Source organism: Musca autumnalis, unplaced genomic scaffold (assembly GCF_047663935.1).
Source record: "Musca autumnalis isolate F117 unplaced genomic scaffold, ASM4766393v1 scaffold_7, whole genome shotgun sequence".
Classification (NCBI taxonomy): domain Eukaryota; kingdom Metazoa; phylum Arthropoda; class Insecta; order Diptera; family Muscidae; genus Musca; species Musca autumnalis.
The window spans coordinates 180,888-198,848 of NW_027412310.1; the positions used below are offsets into that span (position 1 = coordinate 180,888).

At 32.6% G+C, this 17,961-nt stretch overlaps 2 long non-coding RNA genes across 2 annotated transcripts; both read right to left on the reverse strand.

Moving 5' to 3' along the window:
- Nucleotides 1-10,313: 10,313 nt before the first annotated feature.
- LOC141388183 (uncharacterized) lies at nt 10,314-11,216 on the reverse strand. Its single transcript, XR_012408752.1, has 3 exons — nt 11,039-11,216; nt 10,902-10,964; nt 10,314-10,837 (listed from the first exon to the last, which is right to left on the reverse strand). It is a non-coding gene; the product is annotated as an uncharacterized lncRNA (long non-coding RNA).
- Nucleotides 11,217-16,812: 5,596 nt separating this feature from the next.
- LOC141388196 (uncharacterized) lies at nt 16,813-17,716 on the reverse strand. Its single transcript, XR_012408756.1, has 3 exons — nt 17,539-17,716; nt 17,402-17,464; nt 16,813-17,337 (listed from the first exon to the last, which is right to left on the reverse strand). It is a non-coding gene; the product is annotated as an uncharacterized lncRNA (long non-coding RNA).
- Nucleotides 17,717-17,961: the final 245 nt, after the last annotated feature.

The following is a 17,961-nucleotide window of genomic DNA, read 5'->3' on the forward strand; positions in this document are numbered from 1 at the left end:
TAACTGATGTGGTGATGTTTGAATGCCGAAGTATATTTAAAAAATCAGAATCAGAAGTATTCTGAGCAACAAGCTTTCCAGAAGATCATGAATATCGGACTTCTGCCATTTAGTTGGGAGATTAAAGCCACAACTTTCCAAACACTCAAAAACGTGATGTACTACACTTTAGCGGCTTATTGAAGTCATGGACCTATACCGATAAATTGCAGGTGGAAAGTTTTATACCCCCCAAAGAAATCTAAATATAAAATGTCAGCCATATCGGAGGGATATTGAGGCCATATCCTTCAAAATACTTGAAATAGGGAGGTACCGTTCTATAGGAGCTAAATGTAGGCATCTACCCATACTGGCGAATTTCAGGCGGAAAATATTATAACCTCAACGAGGAACATTTTCCTAGCTTTAGAAATTTGGGTGACGTAGGGGATGAATGATACCAAGCAACGGTCTTGACCGGCTTTAACATGGCAAAGCCCAGGATTTATCTTGGTCCCTCTTTCATCTCAAGTGGACACTGACCTCCCCGTGGTGTCACCTGGGGAACTGCCTTTAACACCCGTTAAAGGTAGTGAGCTAACATGTGCCGCGCGTTCGCCCATAAGAACGTTTATAACTTGGGTTTGGGCGTCGGGCCCCTAGAAAAAGGCAACATACTATGAAGAAATGAAAGAAAAGAAAAGCTGCCCTCCCGCCCTGATCAGCAAATCTGTACGTGGAATGTTCGCACTCTTTATAGAGAAGGTGCAGTTTAGGCATTGGCAGATGTACTTCAAAAGTACAAGGCCGATTACTGCCATACAGGAAATAAGATCGAATGGGAAAGGCGTCACAACAACACCTAAAGCATGAGTTTGTTTGCGGATTTGTAATTGGTCGGAGGTTAAAACATCTGATCTCCAACTTCACCCCAGTGAATAAAAGACTTGCTACAATACGGATAAAAGCATAATTCTCCAACATTAGCTTTATTTGCGCTCATGCTCTAACCGAAGACAAGGACGAACAGATCAAAGATATATTTTACGAGCGCTTAGAAAAAACATATGACCGTTGTCCTGCGAATGACTGGTTGTCTCCAGATCGATGAGCAAGAAATCAAATTGATCACGTTGTGATAGATGGAAAAATATTTTCCAAATTCCACAACCAGCGGGAAGAAGAAGCAGGATAATGTAGTTTGAGAGCACAACGTAGTAAACAGATAGATGACAACAATAATGTTTATGTAGATGTGTAAGTTAAAATTAGTCTCTCTCGTTCTCTTCGCTCACTGAATGGCGAAATGACAACAAAAGAAACAAGAAAATATTTGTTTGTCACTTTCTCACAAAGTTTTCACTTTTTTATTGCCAGCCGTAACGACAATTAGAAGTTAACACTGTAGTTAATCAATTACAATAACTTTAGCGGTTTTTTTTACAGCAGTTCAGGAATTAGTAGGATGAGTAAATGCGATATTTTTAGGAGAGACTGTTTAACACGTCTGTACAGTTTGTTGCCTGCCCGATTAATGCCCGTAATTTCTAGCCTAGATAACCGGATAGGTAGCTACCTATTAGTTATCTTTACCTACGCGTTTGGTAATTTCTACGTGCCATTTACCGAAGCGTGTAAATTTTGAAAGCAAGTGGTAACATTGGTGATTTTCAATCATGATTTCGTAAAAACATTGCCACATATAAGTGTTTTACAATTTTTAACACATTGACAACGATCAACCAGGCAAAATCCTTGGTGTAAGTAACACGGCCATTTTCGACCCGGTAACGTTACCTATGGATTGAAATTATGAAATTTTGCCTACACGGGGGATATCTATGAACTCATAGATAACTACGCGTAGAAATTACGGGCATAAATGAAGTTAATAAGGTATGAATTTGAGTTTGTAAATAGAATTATTGCTTTTGGGTGACGTAGGGGATGAAGGATACAGGATTTATCTTGGTGTCAACTGGGGAACTGTCTTTAACACCTGCTAAAGGTAGTGAGCTAACATGTGCCGCGCGTTTGCCCATAAGAACGTTTATAACTTGGGTTTGGGCGTCGGGATAGTTACCCTCCCCCAGAAAAAGGCAACCTACTATGAAGAATCGAAAGAAAAGAAAAGCTACCCTCCCGCCCTGATCAGCAAATTTGTACGTGAAATGTTCGCACTCTTTATAGAGAAGGTGCAGTTTAGCCATTGGCAGATGTACTTCAAAAGTACAAGGCGACATTACTGCCATACAGGAAAAAAGGTCGAATGGGAAAGGCGTCACAGCAACACCTAAAGGTGACGTACTGTATTATACCTGCCATGACACAAAGTATGAATTTGGTTGCGGATTTGTAATTGGTCGGAGGTTAAAGCATCTGGTCCCCAGCTTCACCCCAGTGAATAAAAGACTTGCTACAATACGGATAAAGCATAATTCTTAAACATTAGCTTTATTTGCGCTCATGCTATAACCGAAGACAAGGACGAACAGACCAAAGATATATTTTACGAGCGCTTAGAAAAAAGATATGACCGTTGTCCTGCCGATGCCTGGTTGTCTCCAGATCGAAGAACAAGAAATCAAATTGACCACGTTGTGATAGATGGAAGATATTAATCGATCGTGTTGGATGTGCGATCGTTCGGAGGAGCCAACATAGACTCGGACCACCACCTTTATGCAGCAAAGGTGCGTGTCAGATTAAACGTAGCAAATAAGGTGCGAACAGACACAACTCGGAAATTGGACATCGCTAAGCTGCAATCACAACAGATAGCACAGCATATTCCACTAAACTAGCCCACTTGGTTAATCAAAGCTCTCCTCGCACAGTGCGAAATATGGGAAGTTTAGTGGAACTTTAAGGAATTTTGAAGTACATAAAATTAATTAAATTTTAATTGAATTCGTAAGCTATGTACTCCACTGCAAATGATCCATACTCAGTTTTGCGATTTACTCCGCGAAACGACTTAAAAATGCACTTAAAGTTGCACTTTTGTTTCATAATTTTTTTTTCTAAGAAATATATGTAATTTGTATTCGTTAAAAAAATAGCGTGGCGCGGACATATGGTAACTCAGTATGCCATGATTAATTTTTCTTAATATTTTACAAAACAATTATGATATTTTACACTTAAAAAATGCAAAAAACCCTTATTGTTTTCGTGCAATTTTAGTCGGAAAGAAGTGATTTTTTGAAGTTTTCAAAATTGTAATTTTTTATTTTCCGTGGTAATTTCAAAAGTGAATTACGTACATTCACGTGTAAAGATATATATAATCTGAAAGATTGGATTCTCCTCTGTTCGCAAAGCTATAAAACTGGTGCGGTATCGTGCGGTCTTTGGAGATATTCAAGATTTTCTAAAAAGACTTCGGGAATTTCATTCAGTTGCTTTTTCCAAAAGTGGAAGGTAAACGCGACAGTGAACGCCATTGTTGACTGTGTTTTGAAGAAATGGAGTCACTAATTCTAACAGTGATAATTTCTGTAAAAATTAAGAAAGCTCTCTATTTTTGATAGTTTTGACCTCTAAATGTTGGTGATTTACATATAGTGCAACATTTTTAGATGCTGCGGTACAAATACCAAAATACGTTAAAATTGTAATGCAGTGCAGACCTGAACTTGATCTGAAAGACATTTTTAACAAAATTAATGGTACAGACCTGCTGAATGGACCAATAAACATTATAGATACAAATGAAAACCAAAAAATTTACATTTTACTCCTTAATAGATGTGTAGTGTTGTGGGGCTTCACCCAGAAGTGGACCAATGTTGACAGATTTTATGTGAGGAGGATGTTTATTCGCTAATATCTTAAAATTAACATTTGCATCAAAATCGGATGCAATTTTTGTCTTCAACATTTAAAATACCTAACATGAAGGAACACGTCATATGGGCTATACCAAAAACGCGTATCTACGATGCTAATATTTCGCACAGTGGGTGCCACCGTGGGGCAATGGTATGCACGCCCGTCTTGCACGCAGAAAGTTCGATTCCCCGGCCAGGCAGCATCAAACATTTTTTAACGGTGGCAAAATACCCCTCAGTAATGTTGGCGACATTTCCTGAGTATTTCTTCTCTACAAGTGGTGTCTTAGGACACGCCGTTCGGACTCGGCGATAAACAGTAGGTCCCATATCATTGAGCTAAATATGAATCGGGGTGCACTCATTGATATGAGAGAAGTCTCCCTTGTCCCGTATGGGATGTTGTGGAACAATGTTTTTTTTTGGTTTTCTATCTACGAAGAACATAAAATGCTAAAATACAACCAAGTACATTGAAAAATGTGTCTGTAACATTTAAAATAGGTCCCATCTACCGGTACCGTTCAATGGGGGCTATACCTAAACGCGAACCTATATTGATAATATTTTGTACATAAGCTTTCTATCCGCTGAAAACTCAATATACCAATTTGCAGCAAAATCGATTGAAAAATGAATGTAAAACGTAAAAACGGCAGCAGGAGTTACATGCACGCTACGGGAAACCGCGGGCCTATGTGGCCCAATTTGAGCCAAAAACTATCCACTAATATAAGTAACATTTTTGCAAAATTTTAGGAATCTACGCCTTTTCCTTTAAAAGTTTTTAGCAAAGTTCCGCTAAAGTGCTCATATTTCGCACTGTGCCTCGTCCCGATAACATATCAGCACAACGACAAATTATTGCCCACGTCATGCAAACAGCCGCAAATCCATACTTTGATTCCAGAGACCTCCACCAAGGAACCAATGTTATGATCAGGAGTGCCGCGTTGCTACTGAAGCGAAAAATGCGGCATAAAGGGCTACTCTACAATCAGCTTCAACGCGTGGCGCACGAAATGTATCGGGAGAAAAGGAGAGAGGAGAAACGTCTTTTTCGCAGAAAAAAGAGAGAACCAAAAGCGAAAGTGTAAAAAAATCGAGATGTCCAGGAGAACAAAATGAAGTCAGTACATTTTACCAAAGAGTGAAACATCAACTGATGAAGCAAACAAAGGTATTTGATCAAATGTAATTGCAGTAGCTCGTATATTAATAACAGTTGTAATAAAATTTACTGCTATTTTGTTTTTCAAAATAGTCAGGCTTAATCCCATAGTCGTTGTTTTAATATTTTATTAAAAAAACTTTAATTTATTAGTGGGAAAAAATTGGCGATGTTTACCAAGCGGTAAGGCAGGGAAGACTATAGTTTCAGATCTCGCCACAGATCATCAGTTCCCTTGTTTCTTGTTTTTCAACAAGAAACTTTTTATACCCAAGTGTCAATTGCCCGCTCAAATAGATACGTGTGCAAAAAACACTCTAATCGGGAATTTCTTTGGCACTACATATGTTTGATTTTATTTTGCACGCCTTTTGCTTTTACCCTTTTGTTGAGTTCCTTTTTGTTTTAATAAAAGATTTTTGTTTTTAATTTTGATTTTAATTCAATTTATTTCGAAATTTGTGTTTTCTATTTCCTATTAATTTTCAATTTTAAAATCTGTTTTTTTATACCCTCCACCATATGGAGGGTGAATACATCTGATGTTTTGTTGGTAGGGTTTTGCTGTGTAGAGACGAGCCAAAGAAATATCCAACAGGAACATCAAATAGTAGAAAGTAGTGGACTGTATATTTTTATTAATTATTCCTCATAACAAATGAGGAATAATTTGCGGAGAAATAAGAGATGAGAAAATAAAACACAAGGAATTAATATTTTCACAAATCGTTATAAAACGTAATTCAGTTTATTTGTTGTATAAAAGGTTTAGAGATCAGGAGAGGTGCTTACCAGTCGGCGTGCGTTTGAGAAGTGTTATATTTAAAAAGAGAAAGAGCACTGGTTTAGCATAAATTTAAATGTTACTTTCGTCAAGAGCGCAATTCATTTGGACGAAAGTAACCAAGAGACGAGAGACTTGATGTGACAGCAACCTGCTGGCTGTGATAAATAATTTTTTTTGTTTTATTTCTTTATTTCCTTCATTTTTTGCCTTCCTTTCGTAAATAAATACAATGGTTAGGAATTCCGCAATTGTATTGCGATTTATCTTTTTCATCTGGCCGTAATTACACCATGGCAAACCAACTGATTTGTTTCCAACAAATCGTACGATGTGTAGAACAACTATTGCACAGTCAGAAATGATTGATACAAAAATATTACTATTAAACAAATTGTTTTAAACATTTTTGGATTTAAAGTAATGTTGACCAACCCATTTAGGAGAGTTGTAAATAAATATCGATATTCTTAGATATTTCAACCCAATCAAACATCTCATCTTAAGAGACAGTGCTACCAAATTTCATTCAAGAACGACATCTGAACAAAACGCTTGACATATAAATCCAGCACAGTTGTAAAGGAATTTACTGTACATTACTAACTCCAACATGTGAGTTTCAACCTTTTCAATGTCATCTTTCTTTCATTTCATAAGTTTGTAAGAGTAAAGTTTGATCACCATAATGTGCTTAACTAGATAAAATTATAGGTTAGCCATAAAATTACAAGGTGAAATTATAATCTTTTTGAAATAGTAGTTGCTATAAAAATTTCTTATTTTTAGTATTACTATAATAATAATCATAAATTAAATAATTGCGGACATTTTTTGTGAAAGGTTTTATATTGTTGCTCGGGTAAGCATTTTTGACATAAATGATGTGATCTTCTTTGATGCGTGTTTAATAAATGAATCCTTCTGCAATTCTACCTTATAGAATATTGTGGTAAGACATCTAGTCTTCGAATAACCCAGAAGTCATATGGGCTTTTTTTTTGACGACTTCAATTCCGTGGTAGTCGCCAAACTATCATTTAAATGGAGACACCACATGTTCTGAGCATCAACTTGTGGTAGTAGGAGCAAAAGTAGAACACCATACAGCTAATCCCTATTCACTAATAAAGCCACGAAGTTGAACAATATAAAAAAGTGAGTACAAACACAAAATCGAGTAATGATAAGCAAAGAAGTGCAAACTATTTGAGCCATAGAGATGATGAGATTTAAAATTAAAACTTAATTGAAGACTTCCATCTATATGTCAATGTGGTCATTTTATGGTAATATGGGCCCTAACGTCCTATAAAAAAATCATCATAAGCACTGGTAAAATACCTCAACTTTCTACAAAAAAAATCGTAATTCGAAAAAAAAATAGAAATTTATAAATTTAATTAGAATGAAAAGCATAATTTAAGGCATAAAATGTGCACTACTATTAAGAAACATTAGGGTATTCCTAATAGAAACCCACGTACATCATAAAATCACTGAATAAAAAAAAAAATTGAAAACTGTGTCAGATTTGATAATTTTAAATGTCTAAACCTAACCTTAAGATGTTACACAATTTTCCACGTGTCTATCAAGTAATTATAAACAAATAGAATTAAAAATATATATAAAGATATCATAAGTACCAAAACTAATAAGATAAATATTGTGCACTATTTACAACAATTTCTAAAGAAAATTAGAAAAATAAATAATAATAACGAAACCCATTTTCTGCATGCCATTAATTTTTTTTAAAAAATATAAACGTTTAGAAATTGTTATAAATAGATAAAAGAATAACTATCACAATACTTTTTGTAAATATAGAATAAACGATTACTCTAATAATTATAAAATGTATAAATATATTAAATCTAAACAAAAACTATTTGAAATATTTTATATTGAGCTAAAAAAAAAAAAAATTAAAAAGGCAAAACAATATTTATTTATGACAGGTAAAATATATTTAGATTCTTTGTTGTTGTCAAAACAATCTGTCTTAAAATCAAACACATAATGGGTTGAATATTAGTTAGAGATGTGATAGGACAATATTGGGGTATTTTCAACGAAGATGATGGCATGAAAATACCATGGATGACTGAAATAATGTCATATGGGGTGGGCAAAAGCCATCGAGGTATAACACCATAACCTCAAAGAAACGGAAATCACCATGTTCATTTTAGATTGAATGAACAAAGGTTATTGTATCGAAATACATCCGTCTCAGTCTTTTTGTCATGTTTGCTTTTATTTGCTTGATGTTTAACTATCCCGTATACAATCAAAACCCATGGTACACAAATTTATATGTACAGTTCAGCGGAAGAAGAACCTCCCCATTCCGGCGAGCTAAGCCGCAGCAAAGACCACAGTACCATGTCCGCTCAATATGACTGTTACTTATATGGCGCCCAACTCTCGAGCTTCTTTAAATTTTTGTTTTTACAATAGCCTAAACTCTTCATCAAGCTACTATCAGTTGTATAGGTATCCAGGAAGGCTAGTCTAAAGCCATGCCATGTTGTACAGATACTCTGATGTAGTGAAATGTAGAGTTACCAATTTAGAAAAGTGTTAATACAATCGTGGAAGTATCATAATTTAAGGCTATAGAGCTAGATATTTATTCGTATTTCAACGAAAATATTATTCATTGATCTAAAAAGGTATAATGCAGTCAATTTTCATTTCCCAAATTGTATTTCGATATATTAACCTATAAACCTAAATCTATAAAGTAAACAAAACAACATTCAATTTAAAATGAATACTTTATTTAAAATGTTTATTATAAAATAAACATAATTAAGTATTCTACAACATTTTTCATTCTAAATAATTACTCTTCTAAGTAATATTAGAAAATATTAATATTTTAGAAAATTCATAAAAATTGTAAAACTGATATCCATTCTAATTAAATGTTTAAAAAAACTACTATCTAACAAAAAAATTCAACCCAGAAAATATTTTTCCAATAATAATGGTAAAATAGTTGTTAATTAAAAAAAAATTATACATAGCATAAAAATATTTAAAATACAAAGAAAAATGAAAGTAAGTAAAATGCCTAAAAAAAGTTATACATTTTTAATATTATTATATGTAAAAAAATAATAATTCCCAAATTTCTAAAAATCTAAAAAAACTGATAGTGATTTGGTATTAATTTTTTTAAATATAAATTCAAAAATATAAAATTAACAACCATTTTAAAACACAATATTTTTGGAAAGTAAAAAAAAAAACATAAAATTGGTTATGCATACAATTAAAAAAAACAAAAAAATCACAAGTTGTTAAAAATCTGAAAATTGTTTGTTGTTATTAAAAACGTATAAAAAAAATATGTAAAAAAAACTAAATATTTAAAAACATACAAAAAGAATGATAAAGTAAAATGATAATAATTATGATTACATGCGTAAAAAGTTGATAACACTTAGTCACTATTTGTCAACTAACAGTTCAAACAATTTTTTTTTAATAGAACAAATCCACTGCTCCTTTATCTAAAAAAAAAATAATTTTATCAACAGACAATAATTCTTAAATAACATAAAAAACAGAAATTATAAATATTAATTAAAAAAAAAAAATATTTAAGAAAATGATAAAAATATAAAAAATGGATAGTTGTCAACAATTCGTATATAATCATAAAAACAATTAAACGAAAAGCATCAACTTATTACGTATTTGTATCATACATTACGAAAATTTTAAAAAAATATTACCAAATTACGAAATAATTTAAGTGCACATTCCCTCGGTAATTTTCCCTTTATACACATATTTACATACATAAATACAAATTTAAAAATGTAAATGTAGAAATTAAATTTAGAAACTAACGTACGTTATTTTACTCTAATTTATAGCTGAAAACAAATCCATTTAGATATACCTATTTAGCGAAAAAAATATTCATGCATTAAAGTCTTGCTAAAATATCCAAATGTGGGTTCGACGACACATTGAATTGAAAGTTCTAAATTTCTCTTAATACACAATGAAAGGAGTTTGATCTCCATTAAAAAGAAAACCACAAAACAGTTTAGTAAAAATAACTATATCCCGGATTCTATGACATATTAGAAGTTTTATGTATGCAAATAAGGAAATGTACAAAACCCCTAAAGTGATCCCACCACTTTCTGTTCCACATACAAAACTTATATTTATAATTAATGTATGATAGATAATGCGGTTAACTTCACAAAATCTCCTGGGCACATTTTTCTCAGACATCAGATAAATTTATTCAAAATCTGTTATAGACTAAACCCCAAAGGCAAAATCACTAGTTAAATTAAATCTTCGAACCATAAAGTCCCACATTTTAATATCCAAATCTAAACAGTAATGGATATCTAAATAGCCAAACGTTGTCCAGAAACGTGAAAGTAATACCACAAAGTCAAACCTCCACCCTTATAAGTCTTGAAGTCTACGTCCATCAATCTTCAATGTTTATATTGAACAAAAATTCATAGAGGATACATTTACAATACGAAATATATGTTGTTTTATTCATAACAAATGTACAATTTTGTCACAGAGAAACATTTGTAAGAAATTTCAATTACTGTTTAGTAGCTTTACTCTAATATTACTCTATCAAACACATTAAGCATCTAATTTTTTTTATCTGCGAACAAAAACCATTGATTGTAATTACACATATGTATACATCTCACATAACTTTGTTGCTAAAATAACAATGTTTAAACTGTAATGAATTGCATATGTAGGCTGTTACACCTCATCATGGTTTGTGGACACAACAATTAGGATTTTTCCGAAAAATAATATTTTTCATAGAACTATTAATACATAATAGTTTGTTTTTTATGCAAACTTTGAAACAATCCTTTGCTGCCCTGAGAAAACCCAATGGTTGGCTCCTTAATGATTCCATGCATGTTGTAGTAAATGTTTTCCAAGTTCCTTGTCTCCACAATAAGAATGCAGAATTTATTTTCCTGTGATTTCATAACTTTGTAATGTCTAAGAACAGCAATAAAGATGGACAAACATTGATTTAAAAATCTGTAATAAAGATAGACAAACATTGATTTAAAAATCCCGAAATAATAGGAGGGACTACAAATACCTCCATCTCAAAAAAAACCTACGCTGGTATTTTGTTTGGTGGGACATGCGTTGACATCGACATCTGCAAATACATAAAAGAAAACAAATTCATATTGTTGGCGAACGCAATCATTATATGTATGCATACGTATTTACCTGACTGAATTATTCTTAAACTAATTCCCAACTCATTTAAGCTTCACGGGCTACGTCAAATGAGTTGGCTTTGTGACAGCCACCTGCTGGCTGTGATAAATAATTTTTTTTGTTTTATTTCTTTATTTCCTTCATTTTTTGCCTTCCTTTCGTAAATAAATACAATGGTTAGGAATTCCGCAATTGTATTGCGATTTATCTTTTTCATCTGGCCGTAATTACACCATGGCAAACCAACTGATTTGTTTCCAACAAATCGTACGATGTGTAGAACAACTATTGCACAGTCAGAAATGATTGATACAAAAATATTACTATTAAACAAATTGTTTTAAACATTTTTGGATTTAAAGTAATGTTGACCAACCCATTTAGGAGAGTTGTAAATAAATATCGATATTCTTAGATATTTCAACCCAATCAAACATCTCATCTTAAGAGACAGTGCTACCAAATTTCATTCAAGAACGACATCTGAACAAAACGCTTGACATATAAATCCAGCACAGTTGTAAAGGAATTTACTGTACATTACTAACTCCAACATGTGAGTTTCAACCTTTTCAATGTCATCTTTCTTTCATTTCATAAGTTTGTAAGAGTAAAGTTTGATCACCATAATGTGCTTAACTAGATAAAATTATAGGTTAGCCATAAAATTACAAGGTGAAATTATAATCTTTTTGAAATAGTAGTTGCTATAAAAATTTCTTATTTTTAGTATTACTATAATAATAATCATAAATTAAATAATTGCGGACATTTTTTGTGAAAGGTTTTATATTGTTGCTCGGGTAAGCATTTTTGACATAAATGATGTGATCTTCTTTGATGCGTGTTTAATAAATGAATCCTTCTGCAATTCTACCTTATAGAATATTGTGGTAAGACATCTAGTCTTCGAATAACCCAGAAGTCATATGGGCTTTTTTTTTGACGACTTCAATTCCGCGGTAGTCGCCAAACTATCATTTAAATGGAGACACCACATGTTCTGAGCATCAACTTGTGGTAGTAGGAGCAAAAGTAGAACACCATATAGCTAATCCCTATTCACTAACAATATAAAAAGTGAGTACAAACACAAAATCGAGTAATGATAAGCAAAGAAGTGCAAACTATTTGAGCCATAGAGATGATGAGATTTAAAATTAAAACTTAATTGAAGACTTCCATCTATATGTCAATGTGGTCATTTTATGGTAATATGAGCCATAACGTCCTATAAAAAAAATCATCATAAGCACTGGTAAAATACCTCAACTTTCTACAAAAAAAATCGTAATTCGAAAAAAAAATAGAAATTTATAAATTTAATTAGAATGAAAAGCATAATTTAACGCATAAAATGTGCACTACTATTAAGAAACATTAGGGTATTCCTAATAGAAACCCACGTACATCATAAAATCACTGAATAAAAAAAAATTGAAAACTGTGTCAGATTTGATAATTTTAAATGTCTAAACCTAACCTTAAGATGTTACACAATTTTCCACGTGTCTATCAAGTAATTATAAACAAATAGAATTAAAAATATATATAAAGATATCATAAATACCAAAACTAATAAGATAAATATTGTGCACTATTTACAACAATTTCTAAAGAAAATTAGAAAAATAAATAATAATAACGAAACCCATTTTCTGCATGCCATTAATTTTTTTAAAAAATATAAACGTTTAGAAATTGTTATAAATAGATAAAAGAATAACTATCACAATACTTTTTGTAAATATAGAATAAACGATTACTCTAATAATTATAAAATGTATAAATATATTAAATCTAAACAAAAACTATTTGAAATATTTTATATTGAGCTAAAAAAAAAATTAAAAAGGCAAAACAATATTTATTTATGACAGGTAAAATATATTTAGATTCTTTGTTGTTGTCAAAACAATCTGTCTTAAAATCAAACACATAATGGGTTGAATATTAGTTAGAGATGTGATAGGACAATATTGGGGTATTTTCAACGAAGATGATGGCATGAAAATACCATGGATGACTGAAATAATGTCATATGGGGTGGGCAAAAGCCATCGAGGTATAACACCATAACCTCAAAGAAACGGAAATCACCATGTTCATTTTAGATTGAATGAACAAAGGTTATTGTATCGAAATACATCCGTCTCAGTCTTTTTGTCATGTTTGCTTTTATTTGCTTGATGTTTAACTATCCCGTATACAATCAAAACCCATGGTACACAAATTTATATGTACAGTTCAGCGGAAGAAGAACCTCCCCATTCCGGCGAGCTAAGCCGCAGCAAAGACCACAGTACCATGTCCGCTCAATATGACTGTTACATTGACAATTAAAAACTTAAGACATATTTACATTAGCTATTTCATAAAAGGTACAAACAATAGTTAAAATTCATTGAAAGCAAAAATAATTTAGTACATTTTAACGTTGTTTAAACGAAGATTAAACATGCTCCCCCGCCATTGGCCGGAATGGATAATAAGTGATGAAGCTGCTGAGGATCTGGATGTCGTAGTATTCCTGCTGCAATGAGAATATGGAGTATTGCAGCTTTACTCGGTTCGTTTGACCTGCAATTGAAGACATATTAATAAAAGTTCATAGCATTCTATATGTGAAGAAACATGAGACCATAGTAATTATTTTTCATTTTCAATTTAAAATTATTTTTTAATATTCCCTGAGTGGGGATCGAACTCGCAACCTTCACTTCGATAGTCTGGCACGCTTGCTCTGGGCTACAGAGCTATACGTGATGAGCCGGGCTTAGTGTTAGGCGGGTGGCTTGAGACATGTGATTGTATGATAGATTACAACGTTAGAATTCAGCGGCTTACATTTTGCACTCTATTTTTAGAAGTAGGACACGTGTTGTAATTCATGCGGTCTGGCTTTTGTTTTTTTTAGTTTTATTGGATTTGAGCTGTTTTAAATTTTAAATAATTTATTTACGAATGAAAAAGTCATTTGGGAAAATCGACCGACTCAAGGATCGAACCCCTTTCCTTAGTCGTGGTAGACTACAACACTTCCACTGGCCTAAGCAGCCACTTGAAAAAGGAATGATACTGACTGTATATGATCTATTTTAATTATAGAAACACACAAATAATTAAGAATAATCGATTTCTTAGATTCCTCCTTAGTTATTTTAATTTCTATTTTGTTCTACAACTTTGTAAGTTCTATTTTTAGAAGCTATTTTTTGCAAATTGATTTTATTTCTTCATTTCTTAATTTTTTACTTCTTTTTATTTTTAATTTCCTTTATTTGCATTTTTTGATGTACTGGATCATTTTTTTAGGTTTTTTTAAATAAACAAAAATTCGCTTGGAATAGTGCTCGAACCCAGGACCTCTAGACTCCTAACCAAATACCCTAGCACTAAGCTACGCCAGGTCGTTGGTATAGGTTGAGATTTTGGCTAAGTGAGTGGTGTAATGTGGTTATATTTTGTTTTACAATTTTTGTGAGTTCTATTTTTAAATGTTAGTTCTGTAAATTTCTTTTTCCTAATGTTTACTTGTTTTTATTTGTAATGTCGAATTTTTAGATGGTTGGGATCAATTTTTAAAGTTTTTTTTGTTGAATTAAATAAAACTTTGTTTGGAGTAGGGCTCGAACTTACGTTCTCTTGACTGCTAGTACAGCACACTAGCACCATGCTATGTTGAGCCATTGCAAAGTTTGACATTTTTGGTAAGTGAGTAGGTGTGTGAGCATAAGTATTGAACAATATTAACACTGAAAGAAAAATTTGAGTTAATGAAATTAATTACAGATATATTTTGAGAAGAGAATCATTTAAGAAACTAACCAATAGGTTAGTCCTTCCCCACCAACGAATTGAGACTATTTCTTTGGGCAAGAATCAAATGTGTTTGTATAGATTAAAGTAGAGCAATGAGCATTTGAGGTAGATTTTGTTACAGATGTATTAAGAGTACATATCACAAAATTGGTATCCAGATTTAATGCATGCACATTTTCTTGCAGACTTAGAAGTTTTTTGAGACGAGTTTTTACGTTTTTTATTTTTGCCAATTGAAACAAAATTTGATGCAATGAAGTTTGCGGTAGAGGCGAGAGAATTTTCTGCGAAAATCGGGCCACTAAGTACCCATCCAGATATGGTGTTATATGCTGATGTATTCCCAAATACATTTTTCTTAATGCCATCCAGACTTATGAATCTTTCGACGTCTGCTCCAAGAATGATATCTATTTCCGAGGATTCATAAAAGCGTGGGTCGGCCAAGTCGATATTTTTGAGAGAGTTGGGATCACAGATTTTAATAGAGACTGCGGGAAGAGGTTTAGTGACTTGAGGTAATACGATGGCTGACACAGAGAAGAATTTTATATTGTGCTTATTAGCAACTATTGATATCTTACATTCGCTTTTAGAGACTTGTTTTTGACCACCAACGCCAGTAATTTCAAAGCAATTAGTATTTTTAATGGGGAGCTTTAATCGATTTGCAAAAATTTGCGTAATGAATGTTTTTTGAGATCCAGAATCTATTAATGCTCGTAAAGTGTGTAATTTGAACTAAAGCTGTTCGTAGAAGAATTGTATTGCTTTCGGTTGAAAAATTTGCTTGTATTTGAGACGATATGGGTATGGCAGAGCTTTCTATTTGAGACGAGACGGGTATGGTAGAGCTTCCAATTTGAGACAAGTATGATTGTCGATTTTTATTTGCATCATATTTGATAGAATTGGGCGTTTCAGAGTAAAAGCTGTTGATGTGTAAAAGAGTATGGTGGGTTTTGTTGCATATTAAACAAGTGTTTGTAGATTTGCAATTAATTTTAATGTGAGATGGGGATAAGCAGTTGCCACATATGTTACTTTTTGTAACGAAATCGAGACGCTGTTGAGTTGTCAATTTGCGGAAATCAGAACAAGCTCTTACTTGATGATTCGCATGACAGTACGAGCATTTTAAAGCCAATTTTTCATATGAGACATAGTTTGGCGTTTTATAGTAATCATGAGACGGGAATATGGCTTGATTCTCCTTTGCATTTCGAATATTTGCAATGCGCTCTACTACTTCGAATCTATTTGAAAGAAATTCATCGAGTTGAGACCATGTTGGCAATTCTTTGTGAGATTTTAGTGATTGCTCCCATAGAGACAGGGTTTGCTCAGGTAGTTTTGTAGAAACTAAATGAATCAGTATTGGATCCTAACTTGACACATCAACTTGAAGAGTTTTAGGATGCAGAGACAATCATTAACTGTAGAGTGAATATTTTGTAAAGATTCACTATTTTCTGCGGTTGCAACTGGAATATTAAAGAGAATGTTGATCTGTTTGTCAACCAAGACGCGCTTGTTTTCATAACGTGATTAGAGCGCATTCCAGGACAATAGGAAATTGTCATTAGAGAGAGGATATCTTTTGACGATAGCACTAGCTGGACCTCTAGTTTTGTTTCTTAGATGATAGAGCTTTTGAACCTGAGAAAGTTGTGGGTGATCAATATACACTGCCGTGAACATATCACGGAAGTAAGGCCATTCTTCGTAACTTCCGGTGAAAATCTCGGTATCACATGGAGGAACTTTGAGATAAATATTAGAGTTTATCTAAACAGTAATGGATATCTAAATAGCCAAACGTTGTCCAGAAACGTGAAAGTAATACCACAAAGTCAAACCTCCACCCTTATAAGTCTTGAAGTCTACGTCCATCAATCTTCAATGTTTATATTGAACAAAAATTCATAGAGGATACATTTACAATACGAAATATATGTTGTTTTATTCATAACAAATGTACAATTTTGTCACAGAGAAACATTTGTAAGAAATTTCAATTACTGTTTAGTAGCTTTACTCTAATATTACTCTATCAAACACATTAAGCATCTAATTTTTTTTTATCTGCGAACAAAAACCATTGATTGTAATTACACATATGTATACATCTCACATAACTTTGTTGCTAAAATAACAATGTTTAAACTGTAATGAATTGCATATGTAGGCTGTTACACCTCATCATGGTTTGTGGACACAACAATTAGGATTTTTCCGAAAAATAATATTTTTCATAGAACTATTAATACATAATAGTTTGTTTTTTATGCAAACTTTGAAACAATCCTTTGCTGCCCTGAGAAAACCCAATGGTTGGCTCCTTAATGATTCCATGCATGTTGTAGTAAATGTTTTCCAAGTTCCTTGTCTCCACAATAAGAATGCAGAATTTATTTTCCTGTGATTTCATAACTTTGTAATGTCTAAGAACAGCAATAAAGATGGACAAACATTGATTTAAAAATCTGTAATAAAGATAGACAAACATTGATTTAAAAATCCCGAAATAATAGGAGGGACTACAAATACCTCCATCTCAAAAAAAACCTACGCTGGTATTTTGTTTGGTGGGACATGCGTTGACATCGACATCTGCAAATACATAAAAGAAAACAAATTCATATTGTTGGCGAACGCAATCATTATATGTATGCATACGTATTTACCTGACTGAATTATTCTTAAACTAATTCCCAACTCATTTAAGCTTCACGGGCTACGTCAAATGAGTTGGCTTTGTGACAGCCACCTGCTGGCTGTGATAAATAATTTTTTTTGTTTTATTTCTTTATTTCCTTCATTTTTTGCCTTCCTTTCGTAAATAAATACAATGGTTAGGAATTCCGCAATTGTATTGCGATTTATCTTTTTCATCTGGCCGAAATTACACCATGGCAAACCAACTGATTTGTTTCCAACAAATCGTACGATGTGTAGAACAACTATTGCACAGTCAGAAATGATTGATACAAAAATATTACTATTAAACAAATTGTTTTAAACATTTTTGGATTTAAAGTAATGTTGACCAACCCATTTAGGAGAGTTGTAAATAAATATCGATATTCTTAGATATTTCAACCCAATCA